Source organism: Lactuca serriola, chromosome 7, assembly GCF_051521515.1.
Source record: "Lactuca serriola cultivar US96UC23 chromosome 7, Lser_US96UC23_V15, whole genome shotgun sequence".
Lineage (NCBI taxonomy): Eukaryota > Viridiplantae > Streptophyta > Magnoliopsida > Asterales > Asteraceae > Lactuca > Lactuca serriola.
Window position 1 is genome coordinate 3,581,668 of NC_136414.1, and position 8,552 is coordinate 3,590,219.

An 8,552-nucleotide genomic window follows, 5' to 3' on the forward strand; every position below is an offset into this window, starting at 1 on the left:
GTAAACATATTTGTTGGCCATTTTTATGACGAATAAACTTCAACTCATCAATTTGACAATTTAAATACAATTTTGACGGTAAAATATTTCTTTTTTATCAATTTGTTTTTGTGATCAACCAATTTTATTTATATTATTTAATTAATTTTTGTATAACGTGTCCATTTTATTGTTGTTAGAAACTATTGGATCCACACCATCACTATTGTCGTCGTAATTCTATGGTCATTGATGCATACTTCTATTCTTTCACATGTTTGATTCCCACTAAAATTGCAACATAGAAATTCCGTCTTAGCAGTGCTGATATGTAGTAGGTTTTTTTTTTTTTTTTTTTTTTTTTTTTTTTTTTTTTTTTTTTTAATATCATCTTCAACCCATTTCTATTTTCCCCTCAAACATGAAGTAAAAAATAAGGTAAATAGTGTTTTAATCTCCAACTCTATTTCATTTTTTATTTCATTTTTACCTCCAAAAAATATATTCTATTCTTCTAAGTTATATCAATTGCCAAACACACCAATTCTAAGTTATATTAATTAATATAATTTAATATATAACACTGTGTTATCAATATTAAATATTACATTTAAATTATAATTAGTAGATAAAAAAACCAGAAATATATAAATATATAAAAAGAGGGACTAAAATCGACAATTCAATGTTCATCCTCATCGTGGGAAAATGAATAGTATAACACCAAATATGATGCTATACTATTCATTACTCTTAAGATGAAGGAATAAATGAGATAAGATTGGAGAGGAATGGAGGAAGAAATGAAAGAAATAATGAAAAATAAAAGTGAGTTGGAGATACTCTAAGGATATCCTAACATTGAGCTAGTCTAAATTATGTCGTCAACAAAAAACAAACATTATATGGGTCTATAAATTTTGTTTATAATCAAGGTGAAGATGTAACAATTCCTAATGAAGCCCGATTCTAATAGGGAAAACCTTCAGCTCGTTAATTGAAGAATGTTGCTTATGCTTTTTTTTTGAATAATTATAATAGTTATGTACTAAATTTGCATACTTTTTAGGGCATTATGGAAGATTGATTACTATACAATTTAATGGAATATCAAATCATCATTATATTTTTCATATAATTCTATCATTTTTCTCGTAATGTATTTAATTATATAGAGTTCAAAGAAAAATATAATTTTATTTTGACATTTATTTAAGGATTAAAAAATTTTATTTTGCCCATTGAAAAGTTCAATTTATGACCATCGAACTCCAAGGTGTTATCTACTATGATTGAATTTAACTATTGAATGCAAACCAGACATAGTTAAAATATAAATACAAATATAAATAAACAGATAAAAAAATGAAAAACCAAAAAACATAAAAAAAAAAAGAAAAACCAATCTTATTGAACATAAAACCAAAAAATTTAAATTGGCATAAAGGTGCAACTGATTTCCTAGAAAACATTAGAAAACGAAAAACTAAAATATAGTGAATTTTATGATAATTATACAAAATATAATGACTTTTATTCCGTTTGGTTTCATCATATAAAAAACTAAAAACTAAAATTGCATGTATTGATTTTTTGTTGCAGTTTGGCTCGTCCATCAACACCACAACCATCGATGCGGTTATGTAAAAATAAAATGATATTTAATGATTTTTTTTTGCAAGTTTTTTGGTTTTAGGTTGAATAAAATGCATTATAAAGAAGGGGGGAGATGGGTATATATAGCGAGTAATTCCAATTGTGTCTCGTCGAGAATAATAACTTTTGTGAAGATGATTTACGTTTTGACGATGGAAAAACTTAAATTTCAATTTATGTGTGTGTTTACCTATTCTGAGCGTTTCTTAATTATAGTATTTCATTATTCATAATGTTTGAGGAGTAGTTTCTAGCATATACTGTGAGGTAATTATTTATTAATTTGATTATGGGGAGTTATTGTTGGGTTGTATACTAGTGCTAGTGGGTTTATAGAAGAATCAAGAATGTTGTTCTATTTTATTTGGAGGCTTTTCAAATAACTGGAGTTCTGGGCCAGGGCACTAAGTAGCCACGATATATCCTTTAAGATGTAATAAGTTGGAACCATGCATCTTTCTTGAGATGATTGTTACTGTTCATAAGAGATATACTCTGTCTTTGAACTAATGGATATTCATATGTGGCTGAGTACCTCTTTATGAGAAGCTAATAATAGGACGATCCACCAAAACAAATAAAAGGATTAGTGTATATATATATATATATATATATATATATATATATATATATATATATATATATATATATATATATATATATATATATATATATATATATATATATGCGATCTCGTCCTCTGGCAATAGTGGTTGAAGGTATCCTCTGTTTCGGTATGATCTGCGAGATCACAACAGGAAAGAAGGCCGTCAACCGTTCTCCGAGAAGAGGTCCTGGAAAAACGCTCCGACTGTCAAGTCAATGTTTTATCTAAGAGAGTGGTAGAATCTAATAGAGATAACTTATTTTCCCGGGGTGGTGTAGGAGACATTTTATACTGAGGTCTCTTGTTAGTCCGTACATGGGACAAGGGCATCAGACCTGACATGATCTGGCGCTCTGATTGGCCAATCGTGCTCCTCGTTATGTCGGAGCTAGCGATTGACTCAAGTGGTAAATCTCTGAGCTTACTCCTTGTCGTCTGGAGCTGTTAGATTTGTCGTGGAGCAGAGAGTGTCTGTTGCAGGGGCTTGGCTCTACACGTGTCACCTTGGGGTATGCTAGACACTTCCGTTTTTTCGACGACGTGACCGCCTGCCTTGCTTGTTAGTTACATCGACTACGTCAGGGATTTTGAATATCCCTCCCTTTTTCCTCATTATAAACGATCCTCCATTTCCTGTTATCTTTTAACGCGTTTTTTAGCCCTTCCATCCTCTTCTCTAAAAACTTCTTCCACTCTCATGGCCAGCCGTCCCGGTATCGCTCCTTCTACTACCGAGTTTGAAACTCTCCAAGAGGCTTATGGTTTCTCTCCGATTGACGGAGTGGAGTTTCCAGCTTCTAATTAGATGATTGTGTCCCCTCCACATGGGAAAGTCGGCATTTATCCGAAAACCTTTGATGTAGGGATTCAAATTCATTTTACTTGTAACATCTGGAACCCTAAGGTACTAAAATTCATTCATTCATTTATTTTGCATTATGAGGGTCCTTACGACGTGATATATTGGGGATCACGATGTGAGGGACCATTGACCTGTTGTCCCGCATTTTGGAGACTCACAATGTGAGGCACAAGGTCTCACAACTTAAGAGTGGATTAATTGTAGGGTTTTAGTATACTACAACATCCTACGATGCATATACAACCCTAAATGCTTTGGATCTATGTTTTCTCTAATTATACATGCAATATTGCTTCCAAAGCATTAAGCCTACAACTAGCATGGAAATGACATAATCAACATAAAAAGGAATTATAGAATTACCTCTTTGTTATAGCTTGTAGAACTTCTTGAGTTTGGCCTTTAAGAACTTAGTGCTCCAAGTGTCGCACCTCAAATGGAATCACAACACACCTAGAACAAAGGAGACTTTTGAGAGAGTAGTATTTCTTGCACCAAAATCGTCTCATGGAACTCCAAGACTCACTAGTGTATCTAGTCACCAATTTTGGATGCTAAGGGGCTTCTTATATAGTGTGGCAAGATTAGGGTTACACCATGTAAACCCTAATGTGCATGACCTTCCATATTCCTTAGGCTCCATGGGTTTAAACCCCCATGGATCATCCATGGGTTGTAACATTGGTTTAGCCCAACCTAAAGAATCATGGATCATTGGCCCACACCATAAGAATGAATGATTTACCAAATCAATCCCCATATATTTAATTAGTCTCTTTTGATCATAAAATTAATTCCAAATTAATTCTTGATCAATACTAATTAAATAATATGATTTCATATTAATATTTTAGAACTTATAATATATTAACAAATCATAAATAACCTTTTCTCAAAAATCCATCATATCAAATTGTCCTAGTGATATGTAACCCAAATGGACTATGCTACTCTTGGGTCAAGTACATACCAATTATAGGTATGGGCTTAGACACCTAATCCAATAATCTCCCACTTCGATAAGTCTAATAACTATTATTTCAAGTATGACTCCACAACCCGACTAGCAAGCGTAGCTCTTAAAAGCCGCTGTCGAATTCTGACCTAGTCAATGACGTGTCCATTAGACAAGGGATCATATATTCCTCCATTCTAGATATCATATGGACTGAGACATGGATTATAATCATTTTCTTTGTCCATCTGTTGTTTCCCAATTTCTAATTTATGACGACCGACTAATTGAACAAATCAAATCAGTCCAGGCTTGGCCAAGCACTTAGGTTTGTCATCACCAAATCATCGAGGGCCCCACATATACCGTTTTTATCCACATGGGGTAAAAGGAACGGATAAACTTCGACCCAAATTCTTGCTTGTACTTACTCATAAAATTACACACAACAATATGTTTTATAACACCAAGTTACTGGTGCGTTTACATATGTCAATGTGCAACCGACTCGCAACTACAACTCACATGTCTCCGTTTCAAGAATATAAGATATTATCGTCTCACAATCACTCATGATAAAATCCATGAAGTGATTCAGATGAGCGTGGGTTGAATCCAATACGCGAATCTTATTCCAGGAGTACTCATGAACATTGCAGCTAACTTGTGCTATGCCTAAAATATCTTGACAAACTACATACCCATTCATGACAGTCTTGCCTCAACACCTACTTCCAAAGTATGATCGACCGTGGATGGTTTGAATAACCTAGTTATTCGGGAAGTCAAAACATGCAAAGTGATGCACAAGAATAATACTAATCCTATATGGCCCTAAAACTTTTGAGTGCCATATTGATTACTCATTATTCATTATATAATGTTTCGATTTATCAACTTAATACTTGAATAAAAACAATAGCTATGTCATGCTCCAAGCATGCACACTATGTTTGTCTATGGTCCTGACTTTGTGAAATAGATCAATTGAAAACATTTCAATGATGCTCATTTCACAATTCCAAATCGTTATTGCAAGTGTAAGAATTCCAAATTCTTGTCACTGCTAAACTATCATGTAATGCAGCCTTTGTATTGTCATGGTACCAAAAGTCACAGAGACTTGACCAACGATATTACAAAACTTTCCACTGGATATTGATAACAAAACAATTCCAAGGAAGCGAAGTCTTAAATTCAAAGTACATTCCTTTGAACATCCTTCTTGCATAAAAGTTTCTAACTTTCTCATGTATTCTTAATCTCCAACTCCCAATATGGAAACATTCCATATCTTGCCATACGACAACTCATTATTAATAAAATCATGTCTGTTCATAATAATGTCAATATGGTCTATCTATTACTATACTTCCAACTGTCCTTAAGCGACCAATCCTTAGCGAACCTAAGATTGTCCTTAACATTTGTTAACCACTTTAGTCATATCCGGTTCTAGTCCCTTTTCCCTCTTAATGCCCTAGGCATTTGGAAAATTTAGAACATGAGAATATTATAGCATATGCAATCGATCCTGTACTCGAAGCACATGGGATGTGATTCATAATCTCTAACATAAAGACACGATACTTGATCAGTCTTTTGCTATAATATTTCTATTTGCCATGTTCTCACAATTCGAATTATGAAGAGGGATGTTGTAATCATATTCAAATTTTGAGAACGCAATTAACATTTCCATATATAGAATTTCTTTATGTTCCATTCTAACATAACATTCATATATATATATATATATATATATATATATATATATATATATATATATATATATATATATGACTAAATTTGATTAAAACTCAATCTAAGCTTTTAGATTTTGATATGAAGTATAATTTCCTCTCCCTTAATTATAGCAAAACAACTTTCTAAACCCTGTAATTTTGCAATTTGAAACCCTTTGTTTTTCTATAATTAACATTGTTAACTTGCAACACTTATAATAATTATGCTCCCACCAGCATAATAATTACATTCTTATTAACATAATACTTATGCTCCCACTAGCTTTGACATGTACCCAGAAATCAGCTGGGCTTCTAGAAATAAATACTTATTGACTTTCTTACCAAAGTTCAAATTTATGATACGAGATGCTTCGATAAGACTTTATCTAGGCTTCTCAAAACCCTACACCTTTCCTTAGATAGCTCACATGTGTGTCTAAACAATTTTAGAACTTACAACAATAAGTCCCAAATGTTTAGACCTTTTCCATTTCTCACAATTCGAACTACGAAGAGGGATGCTGTAATCATAATCAAATTTGAGAATGCAAATATCACAATTGCTATCTCTTTAAAATCTACTTAGTGAAAGCGTTTCCTCACAATCATTTTCATGAATTGGAGAGAAACCTTATGGCACTTAGATTTTATGGTGTATGTGTTCCTATCCAGGTGAATTTGTCATAACCATAATCACAAGACAATGTTAGTGACAAATCCAAACTCATATGGACTAAACTTGTTCAATCTTAATTTCTTGCCACCTGGCAACACAAGGGCCTACCATTGCTTCCTAGGTTGTTATGAAAACAACTGAGAACTCATAGGACTCACATGCATAGTCAACTTAACCGAAATGGGCACAGAAACAAGAATATGTCAACATGATAGGTTACAAACCTCAAGTCATGTGCTAGTGTTTAACAATAGGTTTACTCTTGATTAGTTCTTGAAACTTTCAATATCTTTAAGACTCCCACTGACCTCTTGACATATAAGATTCACTTTGTCAAGAAACATTCTTGACAAACAAATATTCAAGATTTAGTTGGGTTTCTTATCAAGACAGACACTTCACACAATTGGCCTTAGTTGATCTTTGTTTTATCCAAAACATCACAACTTACCAATTTCAAATGTACAAGAGTAAGAAACATGTTACTCTGCATTTGATGAGTGTTATAAACCTTCCTTAAGATTATGTCACTCAAGTTACAATCTTGGAGTATGACTCTAAGACTCGATTTTGGAACGAAGTATGATTCACCTTTTGATTTAACCATTTCAACAATTCACGGTTCCTCTTCTTAGCCATACAAGTGCACTAAGGTGTCCTTAGAGGATCAATTGTGATATGGTTTTCCATAATCATTAAGATGATCATAAAACACGATACTAAAGTACTCTCCCATCTTTTCAGATTGGAGAAACTTTTATCTTTCTACCTAATTTGATTCTTCTCATTCGTTCTGCCATACATTGAAACTTTTCCAATGTTCAGAATTATACTTAAACTTGTAAGCATAACCATATAAACTTTATTAAATCATGACGAATAGTCTTATTGTTCTTTGTGGTGGACCTGACCAGTGCACACCCAGTGTACCCAATCCCCTAGTCTTTCACTTGACTCACATATACATGTGAACAAAGAATTAGTCTTAATTTCCCAAAGATGAAAGTTCTCATTCATCACACAATACAAGTTGCATCATTCCAAGTTTCTATTCAAGTGAAACTTGGGTGATGAGAATCTTTCCTTATTTGGTAAATTATGACACAGGCACAAACGAAAGAATCAAATCCATTTTCCAATATTGCTATTAATGGAAACATATAAGCAACAATTTTTCACAAATGTCATTGTAAGGAAATTTTAAAAATAAGATAAATTTAAAAAAAATATATTTAAAAAGAATGCGGAAAATTTATCCTTACAATGCAAATACAAGTGAAAATATGTTGTTATCTATTCCTAAGAAATCTATCATGACTCTTAAGCAACAACTCACAAATCTGATCATCGAACCATGTGATCGTAATCCATCTTCGCGACCATATTCAACATACTCTTCCTTTAAGCTTCCTTCCTTTTGCCTGATCTTACAAAAAATCAAAATGCAACCCTGTCATATCATGTATTAAGAATCAACAATTAGGACTTAATAGAGTTAGATAGTGCCCTTACCTGAGCAGAACCATACAATCTAACTAAAGTTCTCAGGTAGTTAGGGCAGCTTCGATTCTAATGTCCCTTTCCTTGGCAATAGAAACATACGGGCTCTTTGGGAATGGTACACAGGACTATCTCAGACTTAGCCTTTCTTTTTACCATATGGTCAAATGACTTGACCATGACCGATCCCTTTCCATTGGGAAGAGAAAACTTTTATGGACTTCCAATGTTACCATTGTCAATGTACATGGGAGTTTGGGGAGTAGATCTTCCAATCAAATTTGCTTTACCATTGCACTAAATCATTGCTGATTCAGCAACAACAAGCAAATATGTTAGATCAATTAGAGTCAAGTCATGATCTCCCATATAGTAGTCCTTAAAGAACCTGCTATATGACTTAGGAAGTGATTGAAGAACCTAGTCAACAGCCAACTTCCTTGAGACTTCGAGAACCAACTCTCCCAGCTTGTCAATATGTAACTTCATCTCCAAGACGTGAGCACATACAGACTTTCCTTCCTGCCAATAAGGCTTTGAGTGACCTTGAGCTTTTCAAGTCTTCAAAC